This window comes from Haemorhous mexicanus, chromosome 3 (assembly GCF_027477595.1).
Source record: "Haemorhous mexicanus isolate bHaeMex1 chromosome 3, bHaeMex1.pri, whole genome shotgun sequence".
NCBI lineage: Eukaryota > Metazoa > Chordata > Aves > Passeriformes > Fringillidae > Haemorhous > Haemorhous mexicanus.
The window spans coordinates 57,619,965-57,647,720 of record NC_082343.1 but is presented as its reverse complement, the minus strand read 5'-3'; the positions used below and the strand labels follow the sequence as shown (position 1 = coordinate 57,647,720).

At 36.8% G+C, this 27,756-nt stretch overlaps 1 long non-coding RNA gene across 2 annotated transcripts in view; it reads right to left on the bottom strand.

The window, feature by feature from the left end:
• Window positions 1–14,472, bottom strand: part of LOC132325080 (uncharacterized) — a 78,471-nt gene extending 63,999 nt beyond the window's left edge. The window contains exons 1-5 of one of the 2 annotated variants that reach the window (XR_009485826.1): window positions 13,117–14,472; window positions 11,168–11,348; window positions 7,101–7,201; window positions 4,619–4,684; window positions 27–158 (exon numbers count right to left, since the gene is read on the bottom strand). This is a non-coding gene — a long non-coding RNA (uncharacterized LOC132325080). Of the gene's footprint in view, window positions 1–26; window positions 159–4,618; window positions 4,685–7,100; window positions 7,202–11,167; window positions 13,080–13,116 lie in introns of those variants that run through there. The other variant, XR_009485827.1, reaches the window with a different exon arrangement.
• Between the last annotated feature and the right edge of the window lie 13,284 nt (window positions 14,473–27,756).

Below are 27,756 nucleotides of genomic sequence, written 5' to 3'. Positions count from 1 at the left end.
GCCATTCAGTCAAGGAATCTGCTTACGTGCATAATGAAGTAAAATGGTATTTCTGCTGAAGCTCTCAGAACTAAGGCATCCTCTGTGAAATGCTTGATTGAACTTAGTCACCAGCATCTTCTCATACATTTTCTCTTTGGAGGTTAGCAGTCTGGATGCTGCAAAACAGATTAATTACTGCAGTCAAGACAACATCTTGACAGTCACGCTCCTTTCAGCCCTTAAAAATCAGGACAGGAGAGGCAGGAAAATAATGCCAAAGCACAATAGTGTAATTAGGGCCTTCGATATTTCACCAACCAGTTGTTTTGCTCAGTCTCAGGCAACAGGAGAAAGCGAAGACTAAGCCAAACACAGACATTTCCACCACTATCTCCTGCACAAGATAGTAATTATTTTGAAGCAAGTTGCAGTCTCAAAACTGACAAGTATTCCACAAATCTACAAGCTGACCTGAAGTGAACCCTCAACTCTTCATAGTGACTTTCATTTGCAAACCACCAGTACCGCTTCCTGCTCAATACACACCAACAGCTCTACTACTTAAGTGTTTTTACTTTTTATCTATTTTCACCATTTCTGCAATCACCTTCATAGCAAATAAAATCTTGTGCTTTCACCTTGTTTAACACAGCTTGAGCCCTTCCATTACTGTAGCAACTGGCATGTTCCCTTAGCCTCTGAAAGGTCTCTATTTTAAACCAACATTAAACACAATTCAGGTTTTACAGCATAGACTCAACAGTGGCAAAAAGGTCCAACTGTGACAATTGAAATTCTCATTTGCCTCACTTTTGGTGTTTCTAGCTTGGCCTTGCACAAGCTTTCCTTGCTTTATCCTATGTTCAGAATAGAGATGTTTTAAAAAAGTTATCAATTGCCCAGGGTTCTTTCCATTGCCTGCTTAGATCTCTTTGTTTGTTACTCTTTAAAATCCTTAAAATCTTTGTTACTCTTTGTAAATCGTAAAAAAAAAAAAAAAAATCTTCAAAAAAGCCAAAAATGAAGTTACCTGAACTGATTTTCATTAGATGCATCTGACTTTATGCTGGAGTGATTTTCTCAGTGCGACAAAGAACTAACGTGTCTACTGCAATTAGTAGTGACAACCTAATTCATCTTGGCTGAGGATGCTTTTTCATTCTTTCATGAATATTTCATACGAGAAGTAAAAAACATCTGGGAAAGTTTACCTCAGAAGTACTGCATTACCAGGCTTCAAAATGACTGAGACTCTCTAATGTTTCATGGCAACCATGATATTTTTTTTCCTATTAATAATTTTTGTTTCTTTTTTTTTTTTTTTTGCAATTGCTCAATAGCAGGATAAGACTTCACATATTTAGAATACCAAAATAACATTTTAATTTACAACAGCTAAAATTAAATGAATGTCACAACTTGAAAAATAAAAGTGTTTAAGATAGTCTGCAATTAATGCAACTTTCCATATTATGTCAACCTAACACTGAAATCAAGTAGATTTTGGAGCACTTGATATTTTATTTTTCTACCTATTTGTTTTGAAAGTTATGCATTTTTAAGATTCAATTTAAAATATTGAATGTAAATCTATATTCATAAACATGTTTTATTAGAAAAAAATAGCTAATCCTTTTAAAAGAAAAAGGAGTAGCTGGGGAAATTTGTATGCCATACAACACAACATAGCAAAACTGATTCAGCAAAATGAAACAGGCATAGCCTGAGTACAATCAAGATAATAAGTCTCCTAAATTATTTTTGCATAAATTATGATGATATTCAAAAGCTGGTACTGTGATGATCCCAACTGGGACGCTATCATACATGGGAGAGTTAGTGATCAGCAAAAAAGTTTATCTGAGTACACCCAGTCCTGTGCCGTGCTGTGCTGCACTTCCAGCCTTCATGCCTGTGCTGGGTTGCACAAAACCCTTGGCTGAAGGATCACACCAGCTGGCTCATCGCCACAGGCTGCTCCTCCTGGGTACCAGCAATTGCAGCACCTCTCTGCTCCTGACTTAATCCAGAAGTGCAGCAAAATGTTACGTCAGCATCCTCTCTGTTTGACAGCAGAAATCATGAATGCAGCTAATCTCATTAAAGAAATTCCTGTAGCAAAGGGGGTTACTCTTTCCATGGACACAGCGAGCATCAGAGATCTATTGAAAGCTGCACAGCTAAGGATTTTTAGCATTTAAAGGGACATAAGATTATCTGTATTCTTCTTTTCTTCTTTACGGTGTTACTTCTAAGACATAATATTTTAAAGGATACTTTATAGAGCTTAAGTGACTTTTTTTACTAGGATCATAACAGACCTAAAGGTCCTTGTGCAAAACAACTACTTAAAATTACTATTTGAAAACAGCAGGACTATGTAGACTGTAAATGGAAAACTGAGTTTCTCATAACAGCTCCATTTCTCTTTTCTGTATTCATTGAAAGTACAAATGCAACTATTTGAGTAAAGGGTTGATGCCCAGCATGTGTACAGCTACTGCTGGACTTCTGATTGGCTCTGAAATATAATTTCCCTGCTCTCTCCCCAAGAGCACTTTCAAGAGGCATTGAGAAAATTATCTTAGACAGCCTGCTCATTCCAGTTTTAAGAACCATTTTTGATGCAGTCAAATTCATGCAAATGACATACAAAAATATCCTTTGTGAATCTTAAACATTCCAGACATTTAGTCCAAAATGCCTCCATAGCAATTACATATAGCCATTATGGGACATAATACTGTCCTTAGGGCCCCTCAGTGTTTGCCCCTTAGCTCAAATTGACAATACCAATAGTAAAATTCTTTAAGTCCTTGATTAAGTGACCGTAAGATAAGAGTTAGAACTTGTACTGATATTCTTCCTCCTTTGGCTGTTGCCTATATGCATACCCATTATGAGAACTGTTCAAATAATTCTGTTTGCTACAGAGTAAATATACCCTGCCTGTTACTGCATCTGTAATATGCTCCAAATTAATATACAAACTTATAGCCTTCCAATTCCGTATCACTTGCAAATTTGCTGTGAATTCTCTCTGTCCCCTCACCAGGACATATACAAAGATGCTAACCAGTACTGGTTCCAGAGTCAAGCCTTTCAGCACACCAGTATCTCTTGGTGGACTCCAGCTCTTGTCTCCAGCTGGACTTTGTCTCACTTATCACAACCATCTGAGTGCAGCTGCACATTTTAGTCTACCTCATTCTCCACTTAGTCAATGTTTTGTTAGTTTGTCTGTGAGGATGTTATGGGAGACAAAAAGCCTTGCTAAAGTCAATAAAAGGAGTACCCCCTGTTCTCTTCACATCTATCTAGATAGTCATAGATAGTCATATCATAGAAGGTTTTCAGGTTGGTTATGTTGCTTTCCTCTTCATCAATCTATGCTGATTATGCCCATTTACTTTCCTAATTTTCATGTACTAGCAAATGTTTTCCAAGCTTATTTGCTTCATAACCTTCCTGAGGGTCAAGTTAAAATTGACTGCCTTGTAACTTCCCAGATCCACTGCCTTTTCCTTTGTGAAAACAAAAGTGTTGTTTTGAGAACTTTTTTCCAGTTCTCAGGTGTCTCCCTGGTCATCATGATCTTTCAAACATAAGAACAGATAAACAGAGACTCATGGACTTTCAGCCTCTTGTTACAGTAAAGCATTGGAAGTCCTGTTGACTGAGAGCTCACATCTTGAGCAATTAAAGTTCTTTAAGCCTCAGTAAAGATTCATGATGTAATATGGTCAAATATCAGCAGAACACATTTTGTCAGCAAACCTGAAAAACTGAATGAAAGCAACTGAATATGAGAAAATGGTTGTGAGGATTATAGCTTTCAAATATATAATTGCAGTGGTTTTCATGAAGTAAAAAGCTCTGTGATGACAGCCAAATATAAATGGATACAGGAGCACTGAAGAGCATATCTGGGTATCAGTCATGCAACAAGGTCAAAAACAGTTGTAAAGGTCAAGTCTGAGTTTGCTACAGAAAAATTTGTACAATAACTGCCTCTTCAATGATAAACTCAAGGCAGGCCTGTGTCCCTCCACAGCTGTATTTGGTTTACTTGGCAAGATTTTTGTACCAGGGCAGGTGTAGAGGTGGCTTCTCTGAGAAGCTGCTAGAAACTTCCCCTACGTCCAATGGAGCCAAAGTCAGCTGGCTCCAGCACAGACAACTATCAAGAACTGAGTGTGCCAAGCTAAAGCACTTAGCTGAGAGAGCAAATAGAAGTGCTGGGTTCCAGGCCTTGATTACAAATTTTATCCAGAGCATATCTATGGCAGTGATCACAGAGACGACCCTCTTAACCTGGAAAGTCACACTCATTTTGTTATTGTTCCTTTCTCTTTTTCAGTGATCTTCAGAAATCTTCCCCACATGGGAATCATTTCAACAGGAGGGACAGCTTGTTTTATTGCTTTGGTTTTTTTGGGTGTCCTTTGTTTCTGAAAAAGATGCCTCCATTTTCATCTGAACATCCACAATTTTCAGGTTTTTTTTTACTTTAGGTGAAGTTTAAATAGAGTTAGGAAAGAGGCTCTCCACACACCTCGTCCTTGGAGAGTTCCTAAGAAAATTCTTAGCCTACAAAAAGACCTTCATTATGTCAATGTTGTTATGATTTACAAACCTGAGGGAAAAGAGGAGGATGACAACCTGATTAATATCCCTTCTCTCCAGTCATGTTGCTTGAAACCTGAAGAGATAATAAATAAGGAAATATCCTATATGGATGACACTATTTGCTTTCAGCCTAAGGATAGGATTTGCAATTTTTCCTGTATTAAAGTCCTCTAAATTTTGGAGGAAAGCCTTCAAGGAAAGAAAAGAAATTAAGAACTGCACAAGTGGACAGAAAATTGCTATTAACAGAATCAGCTATTTACGCTGCCTGGGTTTATAAAATCCATAAATCCTTGTTTCCAGAAGCCTCAAATGCAGCGTTGAAATGATGCAGGAAAAGGTTAGTCATGTTGACTACTACTGCTGTCATTTCCATAACAGTCACAGTTAGAGAGACACCATTTTCTCTCTGAAGATATTCAGTCTTGAAGAAGCAGAATTCTAAGGGAGTGATTCAATTGCCCAAACGTAGGCATTTATTTTTATTTCAGACAACCTGGCTATCAAAGGCAGCTGTGAGGGCAGTTGTAAACAGATGCTACATAAGACACTTAGGGAAAGGCTGCTGGAGGCTGGATGGGATACACTTGAGTTTCTAAAATAATATCTGATTCTATTGTTTAGCCAGATGATCAACTCTTTTTCATTTTTTACCATGTTTTTTTAAAGCTGATACCTCTGGAAAATGTGCTCCCTATCTTGACTTAGACACTTTTTGTCCAGTTATCAAAAGATATGAGAATCAAGAAATAGTATTTTTCATGTGTTTTTTATATGCAAACATAATTCTCTGTCTATCCACATTTTCCATTGAACACTTTTTGGACAATCCCAGCTGATTTAACAGATGAACAGTAGCTTCAAAGGCATAAACAACCTACAAATGTCACAATATAGGCTGGATGAATGACCCTATTAGTGCCCTGGAAAGAAAAAGGACATGGTATGAATTTTATTATAGACAGTGAAGAGCAGTATAAGAGAGAGCTAGTATGAGCACTCCAGCAGCATGAAAACTTCATGTGGCATTAGCAGCTCCATAAACAGCAATAATTCTGACCATAGGAAGCCAGGCTTCATCAGTTCCACGGCTCACAGCATAATCATACTTATTATCACAATTCCACAACCATCTACATTAGCATGGGACACCCAGGAAGTTAAACATTGTATAAGCAAGAAATACAATTTAAAAAGAAGTAAGAAAGAAAGCTAAACCTAATGCAAAAACAAAGGTTTGTAGGGGCAGAGAAAGACTAAAGGTTTTATTCTTTTACATTCAAGACAGAAAACTGAATTAACAACAAATAAAAATAATGTGAGAAATGTATAGCAACACATTTGTATCTGAAATAAAAGAAATTTTCACAAGTACTCATAAATATCTGATGAATTAAGTATGTTGGCACTTCCAAATCTTGTGAAAACAATTCTGTCATGTCTAACTGGCTGGCCCACTCTTGTTTTTGTGGCTATTGCAAATCTGTTCAGTGCTGAACAAGCAAGCACTTCGCACTCCAACTTATTTTTACAAGTAAATTCCATGTAAATAAAATGAATTGATCTTTTAGTATTTCTGCTGGGTTTTTTAAATTTTTGTTGGTTTGCTTGTGTTATACCAATATAAGCTATCCATGTCCTTGTATATTTTAGGAAGCACTTGCATATTGTCTTTGCTCTGCACAGGAAACAGACGGCTGCTTGCAGGTCTAGGGAATAAACAGACAAACATTTTCTTTGTGATTAATTGCTAACAGAACCACAGAAGTTGGGAGATAGCAAAATTAGACAGTGAAATTTTCTTTTTCTCTCTGTGCATTATGGCGCCATTTTTAATGGCATGCTCTAGCTTTTCATTTTATTCCAGTGGAAATCATCTTGCCCACTAACTAGCACTGACTTTGTTTCAGATATCTCTGTGTCTGTAGTTTCTTTTGCATCAGCACAGGGATTTCATCACAACTACTTAGCCTGTCTGATTAGCAATTTAATGGGATTTAGTTGACCCTAAATGAAAGGACAGACAGCTCTAATGCCTAGAAGGTTGTCAGATTTATGTAAGCCTTCTTATTAAATGTGTTGCCTCAAGTATCACAGCAACCATTTCCTGAATTTTGAGCTAGAATGGATACAGACTTCTGTTTACACTGGAATTTAAGGAGGTGACAGACAGAAGACTTTAATTGGATTGCTCCACCAGTAAGGTGTAAAGTTTGTATAGTAGAAGTTATAGTATCCAATATAAAGATTTCTTCAGGCTTGAGGACTTAGAACCGTCCTACATGTAACAGTTCCTCTTTAGCTGCAGTAATGTAGGATCAGATATAATTAAGGGAACACACTGACTTAGTATGGATAAAGGAATTATATAGCAACGTACACTCTAATTGAGAACAAGCTTTTGCAAAGTGCAGCGATAGGATGACGCATAGAGGGAAAGGAATGCAGTGAGCAGAAGTAATGATGTGATCATTATATTTGATCTTTACCCCATTTTGCCACTCTGTTTGAGGCGTGGAGGAGAAGGCATGCTGAACAACTCACTTCTTTCTGATGTATTGTCAGATTAGTCATCCATGTACTAGTCCTGCTAATAGAGAATCCTCAAAGTAATTCAAAAGAAATTTTGAATGGTTCAACAGCTACAGGGTACCCAAAGGTACCCAACATGGATTTATTCATTCTTGGAATGAATGGGGCAATGAACTTAAGTCTCCTGATGCCCAGAAAAATACCATAAAAATGCAATTCCATTTCTAACAATTCATTATTTCAAGCTGATAGAAATTTCATCGGAAAGCTTACTCATGTATAAATAAATGCAGTAAAAATTACCTACATACCATTAAATTACCTGTACATTAGAACCGAAGGACATCATTCTTCATCATCCCACTGTCAATACAGAGGATTTACAGTACATGTGAAAATAGAGGACAAAATACTAATATCTTGGAGAGTTCTCATCAAAGCTTTGAGAGATTTGAATTATTTTAAAGAGTGTTAGGCAGTAAAGAATGAAGCCTGATTCCTCCTAACCCTTAGCAATATGACATAAGTGCCCATTGAATTCTCATTTAACTGGCCAGGAATTGAAAGTAACCTGAACAAAAAGTACCCTTGGGTAATCTGGTGAAAATGTTGGCTAAGGACTCAGTGATGCTGAGTTTTCCCCAGGAAGGGCTAAGACCTCCTGACATTTCATTTTCAGGGTCTTTGCATATCACTGCTGAACTAATCAGGTAGAACAAAGAATTTTTTGTCTTCAGCTGAAGTATCTGAATTATCTGAATTATCTGTTTCTGAAAGCATGATCAGAGGCTTAATTGTTCTACCCTGTCATGATAAACCCAGCAGTGAGTTCTTGTAATTAGTCTGACTGACATGTAGGTATAGCTTGCCTACTCTCTTCATCATCTCTTGAAAAGAAATGGTTGTATCTCTTGTGGTTACCTTGACAATCCACAATTTAAGATATCTTTTAATGCAAGTTTAACTCAATGGTTCATGCTGTACATTGCAATCCAATGGCTCCTATAGCCTGGTAGCATAAATTAGACTGTCAGGTAGAGGAGGCAATACATATGAAAAACACTATGGAAAAATTCTTACCATTCAGCAAAATCATATGTAGAAGTTATATTAATATGCACGCATTTCTCTCATGGTTTTAGATTCCTGCTGTCCCTGTGCTCTCATTTGCAACAACAACCAGTCTCATCAAATCTCACATAATTAAACTGAACAGAATGGCAAGAGTAATTGTTCTTATGTTGCCCCTGTGTAATGAGTCACCATAAACTAAAGGATGTGTTAATAAGTTTGCACAGCTGGCATTTCGGGTTGGATTCTGGCTAAATAAGGACAGTTTAGCAAAACATTCCAAGCATTATGATCTTTCAAGCCACAAAATATCCTCAATTAGGAAGGAGATTTTTCCACTGCAATGTTTATCTTCCCTTGAATTTTTAGCATCAGCAGCTGAGAATTTAAACACTCAGAAGTCTACACTACTGTTGGAATGTGAAACAGGCTCTTCTTCACAAACTTTTAATAGTAACATATCTTTGCCTAGTATTTCTCATGATGAAATGGAATATTCCCCCAGTTCTGACTGGGTTCCTCTGAAACCTAACAGACTTCATGCACATACCTATTAGTAGATGGATTTTGGCCAGGTTTATTGATCTGAGAGTAAACTTAATCACTGCTTTGCTCTAGCTGCTGCAGTTACTTAAATAATATTTTAATATTACATAGTAAGTTAACAAAAATGTAGCAGGAGTGATAAAAAAATAAAGCACTTTCTAGTATTGAGATCTTAAATTTATTGTGAAAATCAGCATTGCAAACACCTAGTGTATTGAAAAAATGCTGTTTGGAGGAGAGAAGGAAATAATGACAGCAATAGAATATTTGGGAGGATATTTTCTGAAGTTTAGACTAAATACACTGATAACCTTCATTTCCTACTTGAAAAAAACATCTTGAATGGTAACATGGGCATCTGAGAGCACAAAGCTACAGATAGGGCTGAAGAAAGGGTACTTTTCGGGAAGACATATTCTCCTTATTAAGTGACATGAAGCACTTTCCCAGATGAGTGTCACAGTTGACAGAAATCAGCTGGAAGTGTACTGTTGGGATTTAATAGACAGCAATTTTTGGCAATTCAGGGTATCTACTGCCTTCTAGGAAAAGCCCATCTGATTAAAGGTGACTTTACAGAATGATTTTAGAAAGTCTTTCAGTCATGACCTGTTGGACATTAATTAAATAACTTGTCAGCACCCATAATGTGCAACTCAGCAACTGAAATGTCATTCAACAAAGAGCTGAGCCAGTAACTCCTGAGTCTGCAGCCGCTAAGTAAAAATTTGTGACAGTGTGTATAAGAGCAAATGCTGTGGAAAAAATATTCTGAAAAAGTATGACACAAGGCAAATCTTTTGCCATTACAGTGTTTGCGTGAAGAATGGGAAATGATGGATACAAAAGGCAGCTAGCTGTCTCCAGTGGCACTGCTGCTCAGCTGGGAGGTTGTTACTGTAAAAGGCTTAATCCAGTAGGAAGAATAAGGCTAAGCTTCAACTTAATTCAGAAAAGGAGCAAAATGTAAAAGGAAATGGACAGTGAATACCCAGGTTCTGAAATGGAAGACACTGCAGGTAATAAATGGCTCACATATAGCTGCAGGATGAACCAAGCATCACACAGAAGTGTGAAGAAAGAAAGACTAGATTGGTGGGGAATAGGATGTTTCCATATTCTGAGTCCTAGTGATCAGTCATGTGCTGAAGAAAAATATATCCAGCCATGTAATGCTGCAAGCAAACATTTTGAAGTATCCTTGGGGACAAGTATATTTTAGGCAGCTAATCATCTTTGTGATTAGAATCACAGGGTTCTTCCGCTAGTATTTGTTGGTTTACCATGACCTTATGAAATACCAGCTTGTGCTAAGTGTTCTGTAACACTCCTCTCTTGTGAGCATGAAAATTTCACAGAGTAAGAAGGTTAATTGCCTGTAAAGGTAAGCAGCAAGCAGGGATGCCTTGATGTGGAAGCAGTATAAGGCAGCCAGCTGCCATCAGATGTGCTGCCTACTTCTGCACTAATCACACCCCCTGACATTTCCCTGCCAAAAGGCACACATCATCCTAGTGACCTCAAACCCACAGCTGACCCACATCAAAGTAAAGCTGAAAACAAAGAAGTCAACCAAAACCAAGGCAGGAAAGATTCTGAAAACACGCTCTTCATGGGGACATGGGCAATACATCTAACTCATACTATTCTTACCATGTGCCCATAGAGCAGGACATTTCTATATCAGCTGATCTGAGAAAGGATGTCATAGCTATCTGTAGTGTTGCAATTTTAAACCATAGCTGTCATTCAGCTATAGTGGTCAACCTTCAAGCCTCTCTGAGAGCCAACATTCCAATGGCTTCAGGAGATGTAGGATCTGCCTTCCAACTCCATGAACATATATCGTTATGTAAACTAGAAAAGTTACATTTTTTAACATTTAAGAGTGGAAACAGTTCACTGTCCCCCTCTCTGCATAATCTTAGGATGTGCCATGAAGCCTGTGAGTTAAAGATTTGATGCAGGGCATGATGAGATCATGAGAGAGAACCAAGAATATCCGTACATATCCAGTGTTCACTGATTCTTCCATTATCCTAAATCTTGCAAATACTGACTTATTCAGTCAAACCTCATGTTTTGGGTCTGGAGATCATACTGCTGGTATCTCCCCAGCTGTCTCAACACCCTCTGTATATGGAGGCCCTTTGTGGTCTCTTCAGTTCATACAAAACCCAGCAGAGCACAAACTCATGCATGGGCTGGAGTTTGAAATGTACTCTCCCTGCCAATCTTCATTACAGGAAATGGAGCCAAGCTGACAGCACTCAATGCTAAAACAGCCCTAGGGAAATCCTCACTGCTATTTACTGATATGACACTATTTTTCTTCTATGTCTCCACTATATCTGCTTGTTAAGGCACGACCCCACACTCAGATTTTAGTAAATGTGGAAACATTTACCATTTCTTGGTACATTTTCACCACATTTTCTCCCTCCTTGTATTTCAGCAGGCATGTTGGCCTTCCTGTGCCTCAGAAGAATCCATAGGATTGTGCTTTGGATATGTTTCTCCTCCTTCTTGATGTTCTCTGTTATTGAGATATGTTCCTTTCCCTATGGCAGAGCCAATTTGCTGCTGGTCTGGAATGTGTAGGAGAAGGAAGGAAGACAAAATGAAAATATCCCTCATGGAAGTGACCAGGGGCTTTTTGCACCATTCAGCAAATCTTTTATGACCTGATATTAGGGAGACACAAGCAAGTGGTCTGAGAAATCAGATGACAACATTTATAAAGTGTTTCATAAAGAATGTCATAAAACCTATTTCATTTCTTTTCACAATCTATCTGAAAACAAGGATCTATCTGCTTAAATAGCTAGAGATTTTTTTTCTTTTTTTTCTTTTCAGAATACAATTTTTTGTAACTGGGGAAGTGTGTCATACTGTAAGGCCTTATGGATTTCCACACGTTTTGACAGCTCTGACTGCCTTTCTGTTGAGTCTCTCTGTTTATGAGCTACATCAACTGTTCACTTGAAGAGGAACATATGCCTGTATTTTCAACACTTGATGCAAATACAAGACACAGAGAACCAGATGGACTGAACACATTACATGTTATATTTGTTCTATTTGTCTCTGTTTGTAAGTATTCTGTCGATTCTGTTCTATTTGTCTCTGTTTGTATCTATTGCGTTTATGTTGTTATTTGTGCATATATCACCATTTCTCACATTATACAAATAAATATATGAACAATGCTTATACTTCATACACCTATTTTTTCTCACCTATTTTTTCTCATCCTTTTAGAGGATATGTTTTTTAGCTTATGTTGTACAGGAAAGACATAGATAGACAAATATTTGTGGACAATACCATAGTTTTGCAGCATATTTAAGTAAATAATTCTTCTTACATCCTCCAGCCTACACAGAATAGACAGAACAATCTCCCAGCACAAACACTGAAATGTAGAAGACATGGGTTTATACAACATGCATAGAATCGGTGAGTGATGGAAGTGCATACAGGGAGCTCAACTCATTAGCAAACTATTCTTCCTTCTCCAGCAAGCTCATAATCTTTTCTGTCTTAAAAGTTTGAATTCTGCCTAGTTCAGCAGTGTGGTGCTTCTGGTCAAACCCAAAGAATTACTGCATTTCATCATCAAACTTAAATGATATCTTTTAGACCTCCTTCTCCATTCACTTTGTGTAGATCTTTGACTAATGCCATAGAAATGCCTGCTGGCTGTGGGTTCTGGTAACAGAACAGCATAATTGCATTCATCCATCACCTTTAAGACAATTAAAATATCTGAAAATTCATTTGAATGGCCAGTCTTATGCAATGCTCACTATGAATCTCACTGACATCCTTCATTCTTTCTCTTAGATGTTATGTTGCAGCTTCTAGGGCCATAGTAATCACAGCATCCTGACTAGTAAGATTATAAACTGGTATTGTGCACTTTTTTGTGTGTTTCTATAATTATAACATCATCTGCATTTCCTCTGGACAGGACATCTCCTTACAAAGGTAATTTTCTCATGTGACTTCAGCAGGGACACAATGAGCACTTATTTTCTCTACTGTTACAGCAACCTTTTTTTTTTACTTTCTAATTCCTGATTTTCTGCATTCTCCATTTCATACACATGGCCCAGGTCTTCTACATACTTCTATCCCCTCAGATGGTTAGAATTCAGGTTTGTGAAATAGTGCACTGCAATGTCGTTGGAATCCACTACAATTTCAGTCTATGTAGCTTGTCAAAAAAGAAATCAGTGGTCAAGATGATCTCTTTTTCTTTAAAGACAGCTGAAATAGAGGATTCCTTTTTTTCAGCTGGATACTTTATTTAGACATATTTCAGCATTTCTGCTGAAAGAACCAGGCACTCACTTGTGATAGCTGGAAGCATTCCAGGAGAATGGAATCAATCACCATCATTTGACCCAAAAAGGCACTGATAAACTAAAATGGCTCTTATCTTTTGACATAAAATGTCGCCTCTTGACTTGTACATTAATCGTTGCATTCAAGATTATCAGAGGTATTTCTGGCCATGGTCTAACACTGATTCACCACAGAGATTTGCAGCGAGATTTTTTGCTTCCTGGCACCTAACTGGATAGAAAACATTCATTTGAGAATATGCATCTGCGGTATTCTTAAATTAAAATTCCATTCAGTCCTGTACTTGAATTATTTTTTTCAATATTAGTAATTTTCTGAGTTACTGGGATTGAATTACAATGGGCTTACAGTTTTCCATTCCCTCTGACAAGGTTCCACATGTACCACAAATCAGTAACAGTGGTGGCTTACCCAGTTCGTTTTCCAATACCTATTTCCTATCTTCTAAGATGTGCTTCATCAGTAAGTATTATGGACAGACACTAGTAAAAAGTAAGGCATAGAATCACAAGAGATTATTTTTCTTCTTGCAGACAAACCAATTGTATGAATAAAGAAAATATTTTGAAAAGCTGTTACCTACTTACCCTTCTCCCTTTTTTATGTTTTCCTCTCATGATTCCTCTTTGAGTGTTACTCAGGTTTTAAAGGAACAGCACAACACAGCACACAGTACATTTCAATTAAAGAAGAAGCTTCCCATAAAACAAAGAAAGTGCAACAGACTGAGAACAAATGGAAGACTGGGACTGACAAATGCTAAATTTTGGAAAAATATTAGGGAAAAGTGTTGAATACAAATTATTGAAGTGATATAAATGATATTTTTAAATCTTCTTGCTTCAATAACACACAATTAGACAGAAAATGAGAAGGTATTATATACTGTCAGACTGGAGGATTAGCAGCAAAATACAATTTAATGACATCCAATAGCAAATTGTTAAGTTCCAGTTTATCACACTCTGCTGTTCCAGTTTATCACACTCTGCAGTTTATCACACTTCTGTCTTATGTGGTCTGACAGAAACAGGAGAGATTTCATCCTAAATAAAAATCACTCAAATACATTTGCTTGTTGGCAGAGTAAACTTTATCCTGTACTATAAAGCAAAGACAGAAGGAAACTGTATGTCAAGAGCAGCAGGGACATATTCCACTGGGAATGATGTCAAAGCTGTGTCTCCAAGCTCCTGATACTCAGCTTTCCATCGGGCACCTCCAGATATTGTGGAGAGCAGATAGCCCTTGTGTGGCTGCAACAGCTACATCTTGTTCAGAGCAAGGGGTGTAACCATTTAAATTACTTTAAAAACACATTATGGCACGATGCCTTACATAATACAGACATTACCTACTTTAAGAAGCATATTCAGTAGTTTCCTAGGGAGAGTGTGATCCAAAGTAGATAGCAGAGCTGCAGGAAATCAGTTGAAACAGAACTTCAGTTCTAGTTTATTCAGGTTCTGCTAAATGCAAACAAACAATTTAATTTCAGGTGGCCTGAACTGAGACAGTATCCAAACTCAGTGACTTTAGTAGCTTTGCCTTCAAGTTTGCCATCAAAGAGAAGAGAAGGGAGAGAAGGGAAAACCAAAGGATCTTTGTTGATTTTCACCTAAATAAAACATTTACATTGGTTCAAATACCATAGAGCAAAAGAAGAAATGTAACATTCAGAGTCCTGAAAGTTTACAGAAAGAATGAATATAAAGATATTTATAACATTATGTCATTACTGGTTAGCAGTAAATTAGATAGCATCAGTTTTACTCTGTCTGTAGGGCCAAGAAAAACAAAGACCAGCCTTTTTTGTCAAAATTCTATATTTTTCCTAATAGCCACAACACTAGAACAGAATACTGATCACAAAATTTGTGAGATTGGGATGCTTTGAATGTAATGTGTGTGTATATTCATAGACAGATAGATAAGCTGCCACAGCATGTGTTCCATCACCTCTGCATTTTTTATCATTGCACTTCACCTGCTATTTTATCAGGCAGTGATTCAAGAAACTTATGCCTCTCTTCATTATTTGTCTCCAATGGACTACCTGGAAAAATGCCATGTTACCTAAAAATGTGGTCATGCCACCCTTCTTTTGCTTTTCAAGACAATTTGAAAATATATTTATAAATAGATTTCATATTGATTTTAGGGACTCCAGCTGGTAACCTCTTCACACCGTGAAAACTGTCTTTAACGAGGAGGGTAGAAGAATCTCTGATGTTCACTTCAATTTGTACCTTAGTTCTAAGTGCTATAAAGACATTTTTGCACAATCATAATCGGACCAGGATGTGTCATGAGCATGAGCACACGCACAAAGGGGGCCTTCGCTAAGTGAAGGTGCCCCCTGAGGGCCCCTTTTGCCATCCTTCTGTTGGCCTAGATGGTAAAAAGGATGTGCAACACAAGGACAGTAGGGTTCACTGCTATTTCAGATGCACGACCTATGAAAGTTTCCACAATTGTAATAATACCAGCAAAAGAGGCTACAGACAAATCATCCTGCACTTCTAACACATTTTGAAAAGATAGGAAAAGTTATTAACAGGAGAGAGGAAAGTAAAGAGAATATTTAATAATTTGTGTGCCGAGACTGCAAGGGAAAAGTGTTAGTGGAGGGAGCTGAGTGCTGTCAAACTGATTGATGGAAAATAGATGACTTCATAGAGCTGCTGAACTTTATCATGACACACGCTTGACCCCGGAGGCATTTAAATAAAACCTCTGTTAAGCCTAGATGAGATTTTATCCTTGCAGGCAAACAAGTCAAATGCTTCAATACAGGAGTAAAACAACTAATGATGGACTATTGTCACATGCTTCACTGCATTTTATTGGTCTGGCCAACATGATGCTTGCTCCAGCTACCTAGTAGTATACATGTCAGTGTGGCCAATCTGAAAAAAGGTAGAACTAGGAGACCTGAATTTATAATAAATATTTATAATATTTAAATTTATAACACTTAGCACATCAGGTGATGAAAAAAACAACCATCTTTTTCCACAAAAGCATGTGAAAGGTTAAGCAGATGCTGTCTCTGAAACTTTTCCACACTCTTGAAAAGAAAGATCTGGATCTGATTCATACTAGCACAGAAGCTTCACCAGATTTTAAAAAGTCAAATGATTTAAAAATTCAACTGAGAAAATATCATAACACATTTTCAAAATAAATGTAACTATTTCCTCTGCTAGCTGAAAACATACATGGAATCCAGAGAAGCCTTCCCACAGTAAATTTTGCTATTCTTGAATTGCAGCACTGTTTACAGCAGCTCTCTCTTCCCCAACTTTACTGACAGGATTGCAGAACAGCTATTAAAAGGACACTGATTAACCCCATGTTTGAAGAGTAAAGTAAAAGTCTAAAGTTTATTCCTTCCTTTTGCTACCTATTCTCAAGTCTGTCAAAACAGGAGACATGTCCTGATGTACATGTACAGATGTCCTAAACTCAGTGACCTTTATGCACAGGATGATCAATGTGCCTCCAGTGCATGCATCTTCTCTAACAAAGGCAAATGTACTGAATTAGGAAGCTTCATTAAAGCTGTCCAAAAAAGGGACTCATAAGAACCTGTGAATGAAGTCATCTTCTGTCCATGTACAGAATCCAATTTACTGCCCCCTTTCATACCCCTCCTCCCTCCAAAGAACCTTTTATTTTTTAGAACGTACTCCAATCTTCTTCCTGAGCCACAGTTCCTTCTGATTAACCGTGACAGTTTTAAAAAAGAGCATCTAGACACTGCAATTACATCTCCACTTCTTTATTCATTGCCTTTGTCTTCTTTTTAAATGATATCTATTTTCTTTCAGTCAGAAATTAGTTTTTGTTACCAACTCATCTCTTATAAATAGAAAACTTACTATATGTAGAAACTACTTAATCACTAAAGGTCCCAACAGCGTGCTTGATATACAGAAAAATAGCATTCCTTTAGTTCCTGTCTCATTTAATTGCAAATAAAATTAGTATGCATTGCCTCCTGAAACATTTGATTTACTTGAACATGCACAGTTTCAATAACCAAAAGTTGACATATTTTTTATATTCTTTTGCTGTCGTTACTCATTACTTTCTGTGTTACAATTGGCACAGCTTCTCCTGAACGAACATGAGCTTTATCTGGCAGCCACTTATCAAGCATTGGCACTGTTATTACCCAGGAGACTCTGGCGCAGCAGCAGATAGAATTTGGATGATTAGTCAGTGTCATAAAGATGAGAGTAAAATTAAGAAACAATAGGTGCAACATTAACATTGTTGGGCTTAGAGAGAAAGAATAAAACTATTACCGAAGCTCCTGGGAACAAATGACAATTGTTTTTAATCAAACTGGAAGTTATAAAACTAATTAGCTTTGATTCACAATGAGCAAAGGTTTTTTTGTGTTCAAGGACTTTTTTAAAGAGGCTTCTTCTCTGTGTACTTACCAGGAAACAAATCCTGACCTTCGTTTTACTTAAAATTTCTAAGACGTTAAGATAACTTGTGCTTGTTATCCTGCTCATTTACTACTCGACATTTCAGGCTGTTTCTATATTTAAATGGCTAAAATCCAAGCCTGAGCAACAAGAAGACAATCAACTAAATTAGGAGTCAAGTTTACTTCCAGACAAATGTATTGCATAAAGTAACGCGATTCATTTCATACCAGAGTATCACAGAGATTTCATTCTATTGACCAGGCTAATAAACCTAAATTCTCTTCCAGCATCCTGCATCTCACAGAGATACTATAATCATGCTGATCCAGCACAGATTATTAAAAGCAAAGGTAAGATCTTAGATAATTTGTATAAGCTTCATGGCAAAATCAAATGGATACTGTGTCAATCTGCTATGGATCTTATAAATTTGCAGACATATAAAAATAAATAGGAGGTGAATGAGAGGGAAAGACTAGAAAAGATCAGATTTTGAAAATTTTTTCTGATTGGCATAGCAGCAGCTTTATGCAATTATTCAGTGTAACACAAAAGGTCATCAAATCTCCACAGGAGATGGAGAGGTCAATAACGGAGGAAATAAATGACACAAAAAGGTCTTCACTCAATTACAAAGTGTAGGAATTGTAAGAGTAATGAGAATGCATGAGAAAGGTATATAAGTTTTGCCACAACTCAAGGTTATATAAATGAGGGGTTTTTTATAAATAACCTGAAGGATCCCCCTACAAAGAGGACATACTAACGAGAGAGAAATTTTGGTTGTACTTGTAGAGATCTTCCTTGATTTCAAACTCAAGGAAGAATACAGAAAGTGGAAAGTAGAGTTGGTTACATAAAACTTAGAGATAAATGCTGTGTGCATACGGAGACAAATCAAAGAGCAGGGGACAAACTGATGCACATCTCACAGGTGGTATTTAGGATATCAAGAGATAGTTATACATGCTAAGGGAAAGGTTACCTAACACAGAAGAAAATCTATAATAATGTGTCATGGAAAATGGAACCTTTGAAATAAACTTTAGACAGTTCCTTAAAGAGAATTTTTGGCTTAGGGTAAATAAACATAGGTTGGAGATTTCAGATGGAAGAGAAAAATTTCAGATTTGCTGGGTGCAATATCAGGAAAAGGAGAAGTGAACAAGTCTCAGAGCTGTTCAAAGTTACCATCAACATAATGGAAGAAAGGTGAGGTAACAAGCAGATAACAAAGGGGACTTTGCAATTGCAAAAAAAAAAAAAAAAAAAAGATAAAAGGAAATAAAAATTACAAATCAGTAAATTTACTTAAACTCAGAGAAAGATACAAATAATGAAAGAGAATGTCTGCCACTAACCAAAATCAAACTGGAGAACTAAAAATCAAGAGAGATGCTAAAAAGAAATTGCTTCAGATAAACCTGATGTTTTTTTGTCAACAGAAAAACTGCTTTTGTGGAAGGAGTTAAAAGAATGTAGTATATTTTTCCCTTCGAACCTTTGGCCCAATCCTTATTATTCCAGTATCAAGCTAAGCTAATAGGCACTAGATTCCATAACTACAAAAAGGATACAGGTTTCATAGTTATGTTTAAAAGGGATCACATGTAATTCTTTAGCAAAATTGAAGTACAGATCAATTGAGTTTGTACAGGCATTATGTTCACTCCAGAATCTTCAACATTTTCATTAACATCCTAAAGAATAAATATTATGCTTACTGATTTAGCAGGTGACATAATTTTTGAAAACATGAGAGGTATATAAAGAGAGTAATTTGCTCATAAGAAAGCAAAAAAGTAACCTCAATACTGTGCTATTTGCTAGGTGCAAGTAAAGTATCTTTGCAGGTACAGTCAGTCAGCAACACAAATAAAAGAAAAGTAAATAAGGAAGCAAACACTGGAAAGGCAAAGGCTCTTGGTAATTTCAGACCACAAGTTTAACACATCAATAATGACCTAGCAAAAAAGGTAAATATCATTTCAGAGTGCAAAGAGAAGTTAATTTACAATCTCATGATGGAATAACCTTTCAGTTGGTTTAATATTGGTAAGGTTTCAGCTTGAGAACCATGTTTTGCCTTTAAAAGCATTCACTATTTGGAGAGTGCCTAGAAGAGAGCAACAAGAATGATCTGGAGCTTCTAAACATGATTTAGGGCCAAGGACTGAAGCAAGGAGTTGGTAAATTCAAGCAAGGGAAGGAGACTCTTTCAGTGAACATAAAATACTAGTAAAGACAAATATCTGCTGCAATCAGGAAGAAAATTATCTGTTTTCACTGTGCAGTGTGAATGTTGCCTGAAGTAGCAAAGAAAAACACAAGAGAAGCCTTTCTAATTGTGCCAGTGATAGAATATTTGAGTAAAGAAACAATGGGTCATGTGGATTAATAAGCACTGCAAATCTTTAAAAGCAGGTTAGGCAAGCTACCAGAAACAAAAGGTAACATTAATGCCTTGCAATTAGAGAAAAATAGTTGCAACTCTAAAGTTCCTTTTCTATCAAATGGTCTATGATGTATAAATACATATAATACAGAGAACTTAACAGAGGAAAGTGAACCCTCTCATATTGATTTGAATGATATATTAGCCATTTCACACACATGAGATAACTTTTGCTAGCTATTTGAAATTTCTGTTGACCTATTCAATATATCAAGAAGCTGTGAGTTTACAACTTAGAGTATGGGTTTATATTTTTCCTTTTGGTTATCAAGTGGAACATAACATAGCTTGAAAACTATGAGGTTTTCTCAGTCTTAAACATGCATTTAACCTCCAAGACAAAAGAAGTTTCATGCTTTTTTGTTTCAATATATTATAGATATAGCAGTAAATTTCTTTCTGTGCTCACCCAAACATGTAAGATTTAAGCCATTTTCCATCAACTGAAGCAAACTCTGACAGAGTATGTGGCAGTAACATTATTCAGCAAAAACAAACTATTACTGTCATTAAGTGGAACATTCTGATACCTGAGCTAAATTACTGATGAAAAATGGACTCGTAGCATCCAGTTTATCACAAGATGTTAAAAGGATTTAAGAGAATTGAGTGGAAGTTTTATTCAGGTTGTAAAAGCAATGCTAAGAGTATTTTGTAAAGATATAAAGATCTCACTCATTTACTGAGCTCCTAGAGTCACAAGTCGAGGTTTTATGCTATTTTAAATGCACTTTGAAGACAAAATAGGTTTTGTGATTTTGACAACTCTATAAAGGGAAATAATAGCTCTCTGAAAATAATGCAAATATTTGCAAACTCAGTAGGAGTTTAAAACATGACCTGCAAGTTTGCCGCCATTCTTTAATTCCCATTTTGTAAGCTCTTTTATACACTGGAAATCATTATTTACAAAAATACATAAAGGTATACAACCTAAAATTTGAGGCTTGTGACACTACTGCTGAAAATGTGGACTTCCATCGGATCCTATGAAGAGGATAGGTATAAAAAGCCAGGTATAAAAACCTGGCTTCTAAGAAAAGAATGTTCTGCAAACTAATAGGAAGTGTTTGGATGTCATTATTGTTAGTCTGAACAGCAATTACACCTATGACACACAGGGTAGAGAGGAGGCTTAACCCCACCAGTATTTTTGTTCAGCACACACAGTGCCAATTTATCTTACACTGGTCATTACCTCTATTGATGTTGGAAGTTCTATTAAAAATAAAGGCAAGGCATTGTGTATTTAGCAATTTGATGTGATACATTAAATAGTGACCCAGACTTTCTCAGGGATATGATATGAATGGAGTTAATGATCCTTGTGAGTACCTTCCAACTCAGCATATTTTGTGACATTCAGTTACCTGGGATACCCTGTGAAAGTTGCTGCAGTGAAATTAATCTGAGACCACACCTTAATTTCTCAGCCATCATGTTCCAAGGATGATGAAATTAGGATCATTTAAACTGGTAAATTGATATAAAGATGAGGAAGCTTACTTTTATTAAAACATTCAATCTTATTTCAAGGATTTAAATTCAACCTAGAAAATTATAAATATGTTCTTTGAGTTTCTTCAGAATTTCAAATGCAATAAAATTCAGTGAATGGGTTTAATCATTGTGTATGGAAAGACAGCATCCTCTGATGCTAATACAAACCAGCTCTTTGTTTCCTCCTGTCATTTCCTCCTGTCACTTTGGGCAGTAGTGCTAAAGAAGCCATCCAGTCTTGGATGAGCATCAAGTCCTTATCAAACTTCCAGCCCTCACCTGTTCACATTGACCAAATAACATGTAATTGAGGACAAAGTGAGGAAGAATGGATACCATAATGCATTTGCAATGCAGTTTCAGGTATCTGTGGCTATCTGAAAAAACAGCATTGAGAATTCTTAATAAAAACCATTCAAAACCATGGACAGATAGTGCATATTGCATTTTTTACAGTTAGAAAACCTCCACATGGTTGCATAACACTGAATTTAAATTTTGTATTGTGTAGCACAATATCAGTCTCTCAGGAGCAAAACTAAAAAAAAAAAGAAATGAAACATCAAAAAACATCCCCACATGTTTGGGATCATTTTCATTGGTTTCTTTACTCACACTGAAAAAGTACTGAACACCTAACTGTGCCTCAAGCTATAAAATAAACAACCTGGCTGAAGCTTTGTGGTTTTTTACATAAGCAGGAATTCATTCCATTGCAGCATCATTTCCTTACATTTGACTTAACAAATAGCATTGCAAAACTGTAATTTTGAAAAAAGTTGTTTCATTTTGTGCAACTGCCATCCTGTGGAGATAAAAGTTTACAAAATCACATAACTATGGTAATTTCTAGCTTTGGTTAAAATTCTTGACTTAGGGGATTCAATGAATCTGGAGGGTAAATAAAAATATCTCTTAAACCACATTGCCCACACGTTGCTATGGCAATTAATTTCTATTGGAGAGTAACTTTGGGAAAAGCACAGTTTTGGTTTTGTTGTTGTTTCCAAATAGGTAAAGATTTTTAGTGGTTTAGTGACAATCTAAACATGTTTGTTTCAATTATCTGTACACCAAGCAATAAAAGCCATAAAAATATGTACCTCAAAATTGTAAGGTACACATGCACTTGATTAGCTGGTAGTTTATGGACATGTACATGGGTATGATTACAGAAAGCAGAAACCAGAGAGAGGGACCAGTATGGGAGAGGAGTACATGCTATTGAGTCAAGCACTGCTATGCTTCATGAGGATTGTCCTGGGTATCACAAACTTCTGGTCACTGCAGGTGAGCCTGCTATGTCCTGGCCAGGAGATCAGAAATCTTGTACAGCTTCAGAAAAACCTACTGCACTGTGTGCAGGCTGTGAAACAGGCTGCTCCCCTCACAGAAAGAGTCAACAGGGAAATTTTGAAAAACAAAATGAATAATTTAAGCCAGACATGTTTCTGGATAGCACATGAGTGAAACAAGGCTGCAAACTCTATTCAGTCAGATGTCTCTCTGATTAGTTCTAAGCACATGCTCAACTCCTACTGAAGCATACAGGACAGGAACACAAGCCAAAGCATGGAACTGAAGAGGAGTTGAGGAGTGAACTGAACCAGAACAAATACCTGGAGTATAGGAGGCACTTACAGAAGAGAGATGGGACATCTGTGTGCAGCTCACTGGTAAGCAAAAGTTCTTTAATTAAATCTAGAGAAAGGCATGAAGAAACCCCCGAGATTCTTGATTCCAGCAAATCATCATTACTTCAAGTGCCCTCCTCACCCTGGGCTACCTTTCCAAGACAACAAAGAGAAGCCAATCTGTTGAAATTTCTCTACAGAAAAAGCCCAACAGCAACAGCAAATCCTGAATATAACAGCAGCAGCATTTCCTCCCCTTATGAAGATACACAGCCTGCAATGCTGCAATTCCCCCATGCTATGTGTGATTATATCTTATGTAAGAATGGCATCTGGTGGATTGGATTGGGCCAATATGTCATTCAAGAGCTCTAATTTATTTGCCAAACATCTTAGTCTGTGTAGCATTGCAAGGAGCATGGGGAATAAACAAGCAGAGGAAAACTGATTTAATTGGTATAACAGATGATGGCATATGTAGCTGGTTTTGGAATAATGGTAGATGTCCAAGAAGGGCTGCCAAGGGAGAGAATAGGAGATATAGGATTCTGTCACAAATTAAAGATCCAAATACTTTATATGAAGGATGAAAGCTAAGAGTTAACCTGCTTACATGGGGAAAAATGGAGAAACAACACTATGCAAATGGAGCTATATATAGACCAGTTTCCCAAAAGCATCATTTGAAGGGCTTTTTCTTTTGGTTGTTGGGTTCTTTTTTTTCCTGAATACCTTGAGGAATCATCTAAAGGGCAGGATTGGGGATTAAAAAAAACATTTGAAAAAGGGCAAATGACAGACCAAGATGTCTGCCCAATTTTTGAGATGCACTCAAAAAACACTTTGATAGAAAAATGCAGAAAGCAGCTACAAGGGCTGTTCCTGTGGCTTTGAGTCTTACCAGCAGGGAAAACAGTCAGGGCAGAATGCAGCTTCAGTAAGGGTGACTGTGAACTGAAAAAGCACCCGGTTAAGAGAAAGGATATAAAGAACACAAAACATACCCAATTTTTTTTAGAGTGAATTCAGGATTTTTTTGTGTAGGATCTCGTGGGAGAAGTCCTAGAGAAGTCTTAGAAGAAAAAATCTTAGAGAAGAGGTGACATTTCCTCAAGGAAATAAATGACACAGCAGGTACAAGCTGTCCCAGTGCAGAAAAAAAGCATGAAAACTGGCTGAACTGTGACTTTAGCTACAGAAAGGGAATGCTATTAAAGTGGAAATTGGGGAAGATAATGAGACTTACACAAAAAAGGAGATTTTAAAGAGAGTAGGTCAGAAACACTAAAATATGACCTGGAAGAAAAAATGAAGAACATGGGAAGTAGAATGCATTAAGATACAAAAAGAAGTTAATCATTTAGGGATATTAGTACAGCAGGGATGGAGAACTAACTATAGATGATGGTGGACCAAAGTGTTAAGGACATTTTTCCATTTTCTTTAATGGATCATTTACAATTCAGTGGAGCAGAACAATTTAGTATCAGTATCAAAGGCACAAAGTCTCATAGCAGAATTGGGAAAGAGCATGTCTGGGCAAATTTGAAATAAATATATATTTTATTAAATTGTTCAGTCTTGATTAGTTTCTTTCTAAGTAGCTTAAAATTATTAAAATTACTCTTAGGGCCATTTCACATGTGTGAATTCATAAAGGAAACAGAGTTACCAGAGGAGAGAAGGGGACAAGATGGCATCTGTATTTTAAATGAAGAAAAATGAGCATATAAAAAAAAGTGAAAATGATGACAATTGATTAAGAAAACAATAACAGTATGGATCTCTGAAAAATATTTTCTTCAGAATAGTTTGCTTCTATCATGGAGCAGCATGATTTGTCGTTAAAGAAACTGTAACTGCCACACAGCTTTTAATGCAATGGGAGATGACATTTTCCCAAGCAGTTTAGTGAAATACAATATAAATGAATGGTAAGTGACCAAGCAGATGAATAATGGTACCAAAACAAATATTGATCAATGGCTTTCTTTGAAGCAGAAGGATGCTGAATGGGGCTCTGCAGAGTCCATTCTGGATACTACTTCGTTCAGCACTTTCATTTAAATTGAGACATTGGAATAGAGCACACATGCACACATAAATATCCATATATATATATATATATATATATATATATATATGTATGTATGTATGTATGTATATAATTTGTAGGTTACATGGAGCTGAAGGGTAAAACAACCTTCCTGGGAAAAGTAATTAAAATTCAAATAGGAAAAAATACATGTAAAATTTTTTTTTATTCAGCAGGCAGCAGGGCAAAGTTGTGGTAGAAGATTTTATTTACAAATTGAGCAGGAAGAATAAACTATGAAAATATGGGATGGGTTAATGGATAGTAAAACATAAAAAAAAGTCTGATAATTGACCAGATTTTGTACAGAAGTGAAAAATGTAATTGAGTCACTGAGAAAAAGGCAAAACTCATTCGAGGAAGAGAAACTTTGAAAGAAAACAAATGAAATAATTCTCCCAGAGCACTTAGTCTCCCCTGCAATTTTGCAGCTGTGTTACTGGATTCTTTAGAAAAATACAGCAAAACCAAGACAGTGAACTGCAAAGCAGTGAGAACATGGATGCACATGAATAATGTTTGGATCAGTGTAGGTAATTTAGCCTAAAGAAGAACATTTTAGGAGGATAATATGACACGGTACTGATGCTGATTTTTGAAGCATCAGAAGAGATCATATGAATGGCTGTGAAGGCTCCATCACTGCATGCCTCTAAGACCAGATTAAAGATGTCACTGATTACTCATTCTTGATTAGCTACCTCTGTCTCCAATTTAAAGTTATTTGAAAAGGTACTGCCTAGCAGCAGCACTTGGCAGCTCAGTTGTTGTAGGAAATGGCAGAGTTCAAATCCTGGAGAAAACAACTGAGATATTTAGAGAATCACAGATGCTTATACAATTCCGCCAGACAGTGCAACAAATGTCCTCATGGACCATCCAGACATCCTTATTAACAGATCTGTCCATCTGATGTCCTCTCAGTGATCCACCAGTTCCTGGGGATACACATGTTCAAAGCAGCTACACCGTGATTATCTCACCAGGGAGTTCCTAATACCTTTCACATATCTCCCATACTCACTGGCAGCCTAACTGCTTGGACCATGTCAAACCAACCTCAGGTAATTTCTTTGTCCTTTCTTTATAGTGTCCTTTATCATTTTTTTATTTCCCATATTATCCTTTGATTCCTTTACCTTCTCCACTTCCTCCACCTACTCCTTTTTCAGTATATGTAAAAGAAAAAAGCTGTTTCAGTCTTATGCCCTCACTTTCAACATTTCCCATGATTCTTACAACATGCAGATGCAAAGTGAATGACCAGTGGCCATCAAATAGGAGACACAGCTAGAAACCAACATTTAAGTTTTATCAGCACCTTATGCTACTGGCTCACAGCTGGCTGAAGAAAGCATGAGTTTTTATTAGTTACATTCCACTGGATAGCACATATAGATTTAAGTAAACTCATTTTAAAAATCTGGTACACAATAATATCTACACAGATATTACATAGATATTTTAGGTATTAGTTATTATATAGATATTTATTCTATTTTTTCATACATAAAAATAATACAGGTGAAAAAAGCTTTGTAACAGCACCTCAGTCTCTATTCTAGCATTTTTAAAGTTAATTTGATCTTCATTTTGAAAGAACTCTACTTTCCAACATCCATATTTTAGTTCCACTAACTACAACACATTCCAAATTTCAGTCTTTCCCCTCTGGACATCTCTCTAGACTAAATTTAATCCTGTCTCCTGAGGCAAATATCACCTTTACACATGCAGCTTTGTGCTTCCTGGAGGTAGGAAAAGCATCACCCTAGATGTTGCTTCAGCCCATGCAGTGCTCTGAAACCTAACACGAAACACTCATGTGCTTTGGGACACAGCTATGAGCTGGGCTGCTTCTGTCAGTCTGGTTTACAAGAGAGAGAAGCTCTGCTGAATCCCCACACTAGCTGAGTTCCTGAACAACCACCATAATATAGTATGAACAACTTTTTGTTGGTTGCAACTATTCTGAAATTCAGAGCTTGTTGGATGAAATTTAGCCAAAAATGAATGATCTGGGACTAATTATGAGTAATCAAAACAAAAAAACTCCTGAGTGGGGATGCATGAAAATTGCACCTACAGGTGAGTCATTGCCATTTTACTTCTTTCAAGTGAAGTTCTGAATCTACTGTGAATTTCCTTCGCCATGACATTTTTGTTTTTGGAAATGGAAGAAGTCCTAAGAGTCTGAACTGTGGGGTCTTCAGGGACAGAAGAGTCCTACTGCAGGAGAAATTTATAACTTTAAGAAATAGTTGCAGCCCTTCCTTTTGTACCCTGCTCTGTCTACTATTTTATACGAGGCACAGGACTGCAGGTGCTGCTGGTGAGGCCAGCTGGTCTCTCAAGCTCCTTTCTTTCTTTTAGTCCTGGAAATCCTCCATCAAGAACCAAATTTCATAGATTCTGAAATTAAAAGTGAAGTTGAAAAGATTGGAACACTGTGTGCCACAAAGTGTGCAGAGAAGCACATCCATGGTGACTCAGAAG